Source organism: Furipterus horrens, unplaced genomic scaffold (assembly GCF_987537825.1).
Source record: "Furipterus horrens unplaced genomic scaffold, mFurHor1.1.pri manual_scaffold_11, whole genome shotgun sequence".
In the NCBI taxonomy this organism is placed as follows: domain Eukaryota; kingdom Metazoa; phylum Chordata; class Mammalia; order Chiroptera; family Furipteridae; genus Furipterus; species Furipterus horrens.
In genome coordinates, this window is record NW_028327181.1 from 31,232,781 (window position 1) to 31,243,668 (window position 10,888).

General features: G+C 45.4%; 1 long non-coding RNA gene across 1 annotated transcript; it reads right to left on the reverse strand.

Moving 5' to 3' along the window:
- Positions 1 to 490: 490 nt before the first annotated feature.
- LOC149997338 (uncharacterized) lies at positions 491 to 6,923 on the reverse strand. Its single transcript, XR_016514145.1, has 4 exons — positions 6,741 to 6,923; positions 3,086 to 3,212; positions 1,900 to 1,991; positions 491 to 872 (listed from the first exon to the last, which is right to left on the reverse strand). It is a non-coding gene; the product is annotated as an uncharacterized LOC149997338 (long non-coding RNA).
- Between the last annotated feature and the right edge of the window lie 3,965 nt (positions 6,924 to 10,888).

The window sequence follows — 10,888 nt, forward strand, 5'->3', positions numbered from 1 at the left end:
GAAACAGACGCGGCCCCGGGCTTGGACGCACACAGGGAACCGAGCTGCCCCCACGCACCCCTCACTGTCCAGCACGGCTTCAATGGTGGCCTTGGTGATGATGGCGTTGTCACACTTGAACCACTGGTCCTTGTGCTGCCAGATGAAGCTGGTGTAGTGGCTGCTCTCCAGGGTCCCCTGGTGGTTGACAATGGCAAACAAGGAGTACCTGGTTTGGGGGCAAAGAAGTGGGGAGAGATGCAACGGTTAACTGTTTTACCCTCGTCAGAAACCACGCAGCACATGCAGCCAGAGGCCTGCACAGTGAGGGTGCCTCACCGACCCCCAGGAGTAACACCCGGGATTGAAGCCTGTGTCCAGGGGCTCAGAGAAAGAGGGAGCCTGTGCGGCCTCCACGCTGCAGGGTGGGAGACACTGACACCACTCTCTGCCTCACACCGTCTGCCACACCGGTGGTAGAAAGGCAGGCAGAGCAGAGCAGAGGAGAGGCCTCGTCACAGTGCCGGCCAAGGAAGAGGCCACGGGGCTTTCACTCCGGAACTGCAATGGCCAGACTGACCCTCACTCACACCCAGGGGCCAGGAAAGGGCACTGATGGTAAAGGTGTGAACAGTCCTTTCTCAGTAGAGGGCTCAAGTGTTTTCCAGAGAGGCCGATGGACAGTAGGACAGGAAGCAGGCCAGTGGCCAGGAGAAACAGCCCTGCCACGGCCACTCAGAAACACAGCCATGTCCCCGGAAGGGCTGGGGCCGCCCTGCAGCTCCCCGCTCAGCCCCCCGGGGCCGGGCGCACACACGGGCGCTACTTCCTTGTTATCATTGCCGAGGCTGTCTGACGGCTGCTGGGACTGCCCATTCGTCCTGCTCTCTTTGCTGCAACAAACAACAGCAAAACTCAGCACACCGAAACTAACTAGAGCCGCAGTGTTCAACCATCTTCATCCGATGGCGCACATAAACTCATTGCTGACGTTTTCTGGCACACCAAAAAATAGCTTCTAATTTTTGCCCCCCTGACAAAAAACAAACAAACAAACAAACAAACGAGTGTAATTTTGATTCATTCACACTGGACGGCGATTGTGTTGGCTGTCGTTTTTTTATTTGACAACCTAAGGGAAAGAGGTCCGTGCCCCTGACTAGTCAGGAGCTGCATGTTTTACAGATTCATGCGGTGCACTGGGTGAAAGTCACTGAACTTGGACGATAATACCAGTATTACCGGGGCTCACTATGCCAGACACTGTGTTGGATTCATTTTATATACAACTCTGCTTTTTATGCAGAGATTACTCCTGTTTAGGGGAAGAAACCAAGGCCCGGGCTGGTGCGGTGAAGGGCCGAGCACACACCTGCTGTTAGGCGTGCGGCCAGCCCACGTCCCTGTGGCCGGTCACCTCCCAGCAAGGAATGAAATCTTCCCTGGGCCCTTCCAAGGGAGCACAGACCTGCCAACAGCTTTTAGCTTTTAGCTACCAACCCCGCGGTCATTTGTTACAGGGGCCCTAGGAAACCAACATGCAGCCCATGTATTAGTAACTATTGTGGGGTTTTTTGAGGGTAAATTTTAAGTGGCCTTGATGTCAAGATTTGAAAATAAGATAAATGGGATCTACAAACGCAGTGTGCCTACATTCCAAAACCAGCGCCCTCAGCTGAAACGCTGCCTTCTCCCAGCGACGCCACCTTGCTCTCTCAGGGCGGAGAGCTGATGAAGGCTGCGGAGGAAACCCCGCAGCTGAAACAGGGCATCTGAGGAGAAGCAACGCAGCAAACGCCAATGTGTCCCAGGTGAAGACCAGGACAGTAGCTGGCGTTAGTGTTGTGGCTGTATCAGTGCCTACAACTGTCTCATCAGTGAGCGCCCAGAGCCGCAGCCTCCCGACGAACCCTCCCCTACCTGGACGCCATGAAGGGGGTCATGTCCAGGACCAGCGGGAAGGACACGTAGGTGGTAATCTTCCGCCTCCGTTTGGCCGAGTGCTCAAATCACTACAGGCACGGGGAGAGAAGAGGAATGGCCTGTAAGGGGCTTCCTCCAAGGAAGACCCCCAACGGGCATTTCATTAACTTTCTGATTGCCTTCTGGCCGCATCTGGGCCTTACAGAGGCAGTAAAACACAATATCTATAGAAATCTAATTTATGGGGTTCAAGCCAAGTCTTGAAATGAAGAGACTGTTCAAAGTGATAAATACCCAGTGTACCAAAAAGTTGTTTTACGACAAACTCAGCCAAGTGCAAGGTAGTAGAGAAAAGAAGCAATATCCATAACCCCTGGGAGCAATAACAAACATATGGTTCCTTTCACTAGAGACTCCTCTGATTACATCAGAGGTTACCAAATCCACAAAGGAAGCTAGGAATGGTTTCTTGTTTTGTGTTTTAACACTTTTAAAGTCAAAATAAAGAAAAATATGAAACAAGCCCTGGCTGCTGTGGCTCAGTGGATTGAGCGTCGGCCTGCAAGCCAAGTGTCGCTGGTTCGATTCCCAGTCAGGGCACATGACTAGGTTGCACTTCAGGTCCCCAGTTGGGGGCACGAGTGAGAGGCAACCACACAGGGATGTTTCTCTCCCTCTCCTTCTCCTTTCCCCTCTCTCTAAAAATAAAATAAATAAACAAACAAATAAACTATTTAAAAAAAAAGAAAAAGAAAAATATGAAACAGATCATATGCCTGTGAACCCAAAATATTATTAGACCCTTTACCGGAAAAACTTCTGACCCCTGGACTAGGTCATAACCCCAAGGGTCTTTATTTACTTTTAAGTAAAGAAAAACAGGAAACTTGGGGTGAGAATGGAAGAATTTAGGTAGGAGTAGTAAAACCTTAACAACCTCACCCCCAGTGGAGCACCGCACAGCCTACTTTCATTCTGCAGTAATGACTTTTTGTTCACAACGGATGTCGCATGGCAACAGAAGACAGGGGAAGCGTTACAACTTACCACCACTTATTGCTTTAGCACTTTTCGGGAGTCGCTGCAATTACAAAGTGCACTCTGTACACCAAACCGACAGGCTCTAAGTTTTACTAGGGACTAAAAATTGAGTCTGCTACTAGAGTTTTTCTGAAATACTTACTTTGAGATGGAGACAGGCTACAATAGGCAATTTCTTCCTGGTGAGCTGTTTGGTGGACTCCTGGTAGCTATGACAACCACTACATTCGATCTTAGCACTGCTTCCTAAGTGCTCTGGCCTGGTAAATCTACAAGGCATTAAAAAATATATTTTCAAGAAAAAAATATGGAAGAGGTAAGAGGGAAAAGAATTACTTTATCACTTTCGGTGCATTAATTTCCCTACTAAAAACATACATACGTAACATACAACCTTCACCTTCTCTCCTTCTCACGTTAAAAAATACTTACCTTACAGCTGAATCGATAAGAAAACAAGACCCACATATATGCTGTCTACAAGAGACCCACCTCAGAACAAGAAAAGTAAAGGAATGGAATGTGATATTTCATGCAAATAGAAATGGAAATAAAAAACTGGGATAGCAATACTTATATCAGACAAAATAGACTTTAAAACCAAGGCTATAGTGAGAGACAAAAAAGGACACTACGTGATGATAAAGGGATAAACTTTTATGCACCCAACATAGGAGCACCCAAATATATAAAGCAAACCTTTGTAGATTAAGAGAGAGAGAGACTGACAGAAATACAGCCACAGCAGGGGATTTTAACACTGCACTGACGTCAGTGGATAAATCTTCCAAACAGAAAATCTACGAGAAAACAGTGGCCTTTAATGACACACTAAATCAATGTATTTAATTAATATCTTCAGAGCATTCACCCCAAAGCAGCAGCATATACATTCTTTTCAAGTGCACGTGGAACGTTGTCTAGGACATGTCAGGACACAAAGCAAGTCTAAATGAATTTAAGAATGATACCGTGTCAAGCATACTCTCTTGCTAAAATGATATGCAACAAGAAAAAAACTTAAAAAGGCAAAAATATGGAGACTAAATAACATGTTACTAAACAGTGAATGGGTTAACAATGAGATCAAGGAAGAAATCAAGATACCTTGAAACAAATGAAAATGAGATCACAACCACCCACAGTCTATAGGACACGGGGAGAGCAGTCCTAAGAGGGAAGTTCACAACATTACAGGCCTACCTCAAGAAGCAAGAAAAAGCTCAGATAAATAATCTAACCTAACAATAGGAAAATAAAATAAAATAAAATAAAGCCAAAGTGAGCATAAGAAAGGAAATAATAAAGATCAGAGCAGGAATAAATAAAATAGTCTAAAAAAAATACAGAAGTTTAATGAAACCAAGAGCTATTTCATTTGAGAAGATAAACAAGACTGACAAACCTTCAACCAGATTCAACAAGAAGAAACGAATAAGAAGAAGTAACAATGGACACCACAGAAATACAAAGGTTATAAGACAAATTAGGAACAACTATATGCCAACAAACTGGACAGTCCGGACAAAATTCCTAAACACATACCATCTTCTCATATTGAATCAGGAAGAATCAGAAGAACCGAATAGGCTGATTACAATTAATGAAAACAAAAGCAGACATTTAAAAACTCCCAACAAACAACATAAGTCCTGGACCAGGTGGCTTCCCAGGTAAAGTTAACCAAACATTCAAAAGAACTAACACGTCTCGTACTCAACTATTCCAAAACATATCAAGAGAAGGCAACACTTCCAAGCTCATTTTATAAGGCCAGCATTATCCTAATTCCAAAACCCAATAAAGACACTACACAAAGATAGAAAATTATAGACCAATATCCCTGATGAACATCAACACTAACGTCCTCCACAAAATAGAGCAAACCGATCCAGCAATGCATTAAGAAGGTCACACACCATGATCAAATGGGATTTTTTTCCCAGATGCAAGGTTGGCACAATATCCACAAAGCAATAAACACGATACACCACATAGGGAAAATGAAGGATAAAAACCTTATGATCCTATCAATAGAGGCAGAAAAAGCATTTGATTAAATGCAGCATCCATTTATGATTAAAAATTCTCAGCAAATGGAAGTAGAGGGAACATACCTCAATATAACAAAGGCAACATGTGACAAAGCCACAGGCAACACCGTATTCAACAGACAAAAAATAAAAGTGTCTCTTAGGATAAGGAACAAGACACGGATGTCCGCTTTCACCAGTCTTATTCTATACAGTACTGGACGTCTTAATCACGGCAATCAAGCAAGAAGAAAGAACAGACAAACAAATTATAAAGAAAGAAGTAAAACTGTCATTATTTGCAGTCATATGTACTATATATAGAGAACCCTAAAGATTCCATGAAAAACTACTAGAACCGATAAATACCCGGAAATCGGTTGCATTTTTATATGCCAATAATGAACTATCAGAAAAAGAAACTAAGAAAATGATCCCATTTATAACTGCAACCAAAAAAAAAAAAAAAAGAGCAAAAAAGTCCTGAGAAATAAATTTAACCAAGGATGTAAAAGATCTAAAGTCAGAAAAGTGTAAGGGCTCTGAAGAAACTGAAGAAGACAGAAGATGAAGCGTATACTCTGTTCATGAACAAGAAGCATCAGCGTCACTAAAATGTCCATAGTAACCAAAGCCATCTACAGCTTCAACGCAATCCCTAACAAGACAGCAATGGCGCATTTCACAGATCTAAAACAAATATTCCAAAAACGTATATGGAAACACGAAAGACCCTGAAAAGCCTCAGCAGTTGAAAGAAAGAACAACAAAGCAGGAGGGACCGCAATACTCGACCTCACACTACACTGTGAGGCCACAGTGAACGAGACAGCCCGGCACTGGCACAAAGCCAGGAAAGAACAAACACCGGGCAGAAGAGTCTCTTTAATAAGTGATGTTGGGAAAACCGGACAGGGACATGCAAACAAATGAAACTAGATCAGCTTCTGACACCATACACAAGAATAAACGCAAAATGGATGAAAGACGTACACGTAAGACTCAAAACCATAGGTAGTAAAATATCAAACATTTCTCGTAGCGATATTTTTTTAATATATGTCCTCAGGCAAGAGAAACAAAAGAAAAACGGAACAAATGTACTGCAGCAAACTGAAGTTTTTGCAGAGCAAAGGAAACCATCAACAAAATGAAGACAACGTACTGGACTTCCGGTGAAGATGGAAGTGTAAGAAGACACACTTCACCTCCTCATGCAACCACAGGAAAAGTCACAAATACCTTCAAAACAAGGGCAGGTCACTGGAGCCAGGTCACAGAGGGCACATCATACTGGGCATGTCACAGATAGCAGGTAAGAGAGGGCAGGACACGGAAGGCAGGTGACTGAGGCAGGTCACACAGAGCTGCTCACTGATGGCAGGAATGAAGCAATACTGGGTTGAAATAGCCAACTTGCCTTCATCATGCCATTGACTTCAGAAACACCAGAACGCTCAAGCCACAGGGAACAAGGATGAAAGGTCCCCATAGCATGCCCTTCTTCACTTAACAGGCACCGATGTCAGTCTCAAGTGCTTTACATGAGAAACGACACGACCTTCTGGCAGTGCACAAAGAGCACACCCACCCAGCTCCAGCTCTCGCGGAACACTGACTGCGTATTTTGCATTGAATTATTACAGGACAACAGAGAAGCCACCAGATGGTAGAGAAGTAAAAAATCACACTCGATATATAACAACATAAATTAAAAAGGCAGAAAAAGGCGAAATTCTAAAGATTATAAAAAAACGAACTTACTTTTTTTTTGATGTTATTCCTCGTGTTTATTGTTTTTTACTTTTTGTCCTGAAATGAGCTGGCGCGGCCCTGACGAACCGGTGCGGCGAGTTGTGTGGGCATCGTCCCGCAAAGTGAAAGGTCGTCCGTTCCATTCGCGGTCAGGTTCAGTCCCCAGGCGGGTGGCATTCCAGAGGCAATGGGTCGATGGTTCTCTCCCCCTCTCTCCTTCCTCTCGTCTCTCTCTAAAAATAAATGAAAGTCTTTACAAACCAAGTTTGTGCGTTTCCGAAGCTTTCGTAGGCAACCCAAGACAAAGTAGGCATTTACTTCACTTTATTCCCTACTTACACTAAAATAAACAGACCAAAGGCAGGCCTGAATAAAAGACTTCATTATATCAATTATATTGCTTAAGAGAGTTATATTAATTATGACTCTTTCGTACTGGATCCCAACACCTATCCCTTTTCATCTCCCATACCGACAAATCGGAAAAGCAAAACACAACAAAGAGATAACACCCATCGAGTCTACAAGGAGCTTAGGACCAAGGCATAAATTCCATGCCCTGGGTTCTATGGGTGGGTATATACACAGTCAGTGTACATCTGTGCATCTTGTCACTTAGAGACACTCGGTTACCTGTCGCCGGTCTGCATGTTCTCTTCCCTCACAAGGCCCACTCCCTCTTTTACATTCCTCAGGAGAGTCTGTTTGTTTTCAAATCCTGAGGGTTTCCTGTGTTGTCCTTCTCACTGCTCTGGCACTGACTATCTGACAACCGTGCTAGTGAGAGAAATGCCTTCAGCTTGCCATTTCCTTTGGCTTTTACTTCTGACACTGTTGACAGATGTCCCCCATGGTCCCCAGCCTGGCCCACCTGCACCCAGCCCTCGCTCCCCCTCCCCTGGCCTTCCCCACACTACTGCCTGTGACGGGCTGGGCACATCGCTGCTTTCTCCATCATCACTTACAGCCGGTGCCACCGCCTTCGGGAAAACGCAGTCATTTGCGTCATATTTACAGGTTCCAGAGGCATCCTCATCCCTCAGCTCAAAGGACTACTGACACCAATGCTGAACTCGTTTACGTGTCAGCTCAGTCATAGGAAGTACGGCACTTTCTTCACTTTGCAAAACGACTCTGATGCTGACAGTCTACACCTGTCAAGAGCCGTGCACAAACAAAGGGCTCTGTACCATTTCAACATCATTACATTATGCTTTTCATGTTACACTGACTTAGTGAGGTAACTGTTTCCAAAAGTAGTGAAACCAAGGAACTAAGAGGGAGAAACAAGAAGGTGAAACCGGGTTGGGACCCCGAACCCTAACGGTTCCTGTGCAGCAGTTGGGACAACAGATGAAGAGCAAAGGCAGACGTGCACATCCCTCAATCAGCTAATTTGGTAGACATAGGAATGGAGACATGATCAGAAACTGTTTGCTGAAAGAGCAGCTGCCGGTGCAAAGCCAGAGGAGAGCACATGGGAGCTCGTTTTCCAAATACGCTCCTTCTTTTGTAGCATGCTGTTCCACTGTGCCCCAAAGATGCACAGAGCTAGAGCAGTAATAACATACGGAAAGGTGAAATCATACCTCCTTCGCTTTTGAAACGAGTTTGGCCTTGATGGAGAGAGAAAGTGTGTTCGCGCTCAACAACGGTCTTAAGGGCCGCGAGAAAGCCTTACCTTTTCTAGATGGCTCTTCCTGACGACCGCGGGCTTTTCTAAGCAGGTTTCTGCTACCCGGTCTCCACGGTGCCTCACGCAGTCTGTGGAGGTAAGTTTTAGGTTGGGATCACTGTGCGCACGAAAAGCAAACTCTTACGATGTCTCACTCACTACCGGGACTATACAAAAGTCTCCTAGGGCAGTGAAGCCGGTTCCACTCAGGGGCATAGAAGTTTGCTAAGATCATGGAAGCATCACAAAGTACCTCAATCCTTCTGACCGGCTGAGGTCTTCTACTCCTGTCGGTGCGTATTACTTTGCTTGCAGCCTCCACTCGATCCAATGAAAAACAAACAAAACCAAAACAATGCATGAGAAAATATCCAACAGGTCCACTTTTTCCGTTCTAATTCAAAAGAAAGACAACAGGTTATATGCCACCATGTACACAACCAAAGGACCAGAAGCCCTCGGATACGAAAAAACAGTCCCCTTACGAAGGAAACTGGTAAAGGGGTCATAATCTCGGCACGGCTGCCCTTTAAAACCTTCTCATTGGCTCAGTGTTGTCAGGAAAAAAAAAAGTGAGATGTTATCGGTACATCCTAGGCTTTGAGAAATATTCACAAATTGCGAACCAACTTGGTGGAATCACAGCAACTAAAGATACAAAAACTGACTATAGTCACAACACATGTCCTTAGAATTCCGGAGACCTAAGGCCGGTCACAGAGGTCGGGCCACAGATGGCAGAACTGAGGACAGGACACACAGATCACATCACTGAGGGCAGGTCACAGAGGGCTGGTCCTGATGGAAGTACTGAGCGAAGGTCACTAGAGCAAGTCACTGAGCGAGGTCATAGAGGGCAAGTCACAGACGGCAGGTCACAAAAGACAGATGACAGAGGGCAGGTCATGAAGGAGGTCACAGATGTGAGGGAGAGCATACAGGGCAAGACCCTGAGGGAGGTCAAAGAGAGCATGTTACTGAGGCAGTCAAAGAGGGCAGGGCAGTGAGTGAGGACACAGGGCCAAGTCACGGAGGGTAGGTCACCGGGGCATCTCATGGAAGTCATGTCACTGAGGGAGGTCATGGGGAGCAGGTCACAAATACCACATGAAGGAAGCCAGAACTTAGAGCAGGTCACAGATGCCTGGTCACAGTGGACAGTCACTGAGTACAGGTCACAGATGGATGGTCCCAGAGGGCAGTTCACGGAGAGCAGGTCACAGACAGCGGTCATAGCATGTTACTGAGGGAGGTCATAGAATGCAGGTCAAGGAGGGCAGGTCACAGGAGCCTAGTCAAAGAATGAAGGTTTCCGAGGGCAAGGTCACAGACAGCAGGTCACTAGGGCAGGTCACTGGAGCCAGGTCACAGAGGGCACATCATACTGGGCATGTCACAGATAGCAGGTAAGAGAGGGCAGGACACGGAAGGCAGGTGACTGAGGCAGGTCACACAGAGCTGCTCACTGATGGCAGGAATGAAGCAATACTGGGTTGAAATAGCCAACTTGCCTTCATCATGCCATTGACTTCAGAAACACCAGAACGTTCAAGCCACAGGGAACAAGGATGAAAGGTCCCCATAGCATGCCCTTCTTCACTTAACAGGCACCGATGTCAGTCTCAAGTGCTTTACATGAGAAACGACACGACCTTCTGGCAGTGCACAAAGAGCACACCCACCCAGCTCCAGCTCTCGCGGAACACTGACTGCGTATTTTGCATTGAATTATTACAGGACAACAGAGAAGCCACCAGATGGTAGAGAAGTAAAAAATCACACTCGATATATAACAACATAAATTAAAAAGGCAGAAAAAGGCGAAATTCTAAAGATTATAAAAAAACGAACTTACTTTTTTTTTGATGTTATTCCTCGTGTTTACTGTTTTTTACTTTTTGTCCTGAAATGAGCTGGCGCGGCCCTGACGAACCGGTGCGGCGAGTTGTGTGGGCATCGTCCCGCAAAGTGAAAGGTCGTCCGTTCCATTCGCGGTCAGGTTCAGTCCCCAGGCGGGTGGCATTCCAGAGGCAATGGGTCGATGGTTCTCTCCCCCTCTCTCCTTCCTCTCGTCTCTCTCTAAAAATAAATGAAAGTCTTTACAAACCAAGTTTGTGCGTTTCCGAAGCTTTCGTAGGCAACCCAAGACAAAGTAGGCATTTACTTCACTTTATTCCCTACTTACACTAAAATAAACAGACCAAAGGCAGGCCTGAATAAAAGACTTCATTATATCAATTATATTGCTTAAGAGAGTTATATTAATTATGACTCTTTCGTACTGGATCCCAACACCTATCCCTTTTCATCTCCCATACCGACAAATCGGAAAAGCAAAACACAACAAAGAGATAACACCCATCGAGTCTACAAGGAGCTTAGGACCAAGGCATAAATTCCATGCCCTGGGTTCTATGGGTGGGTATATACACAGTCAGTGTACATCTGTGCATCTTGTCACTTAGAGACACTCGGTTACCTG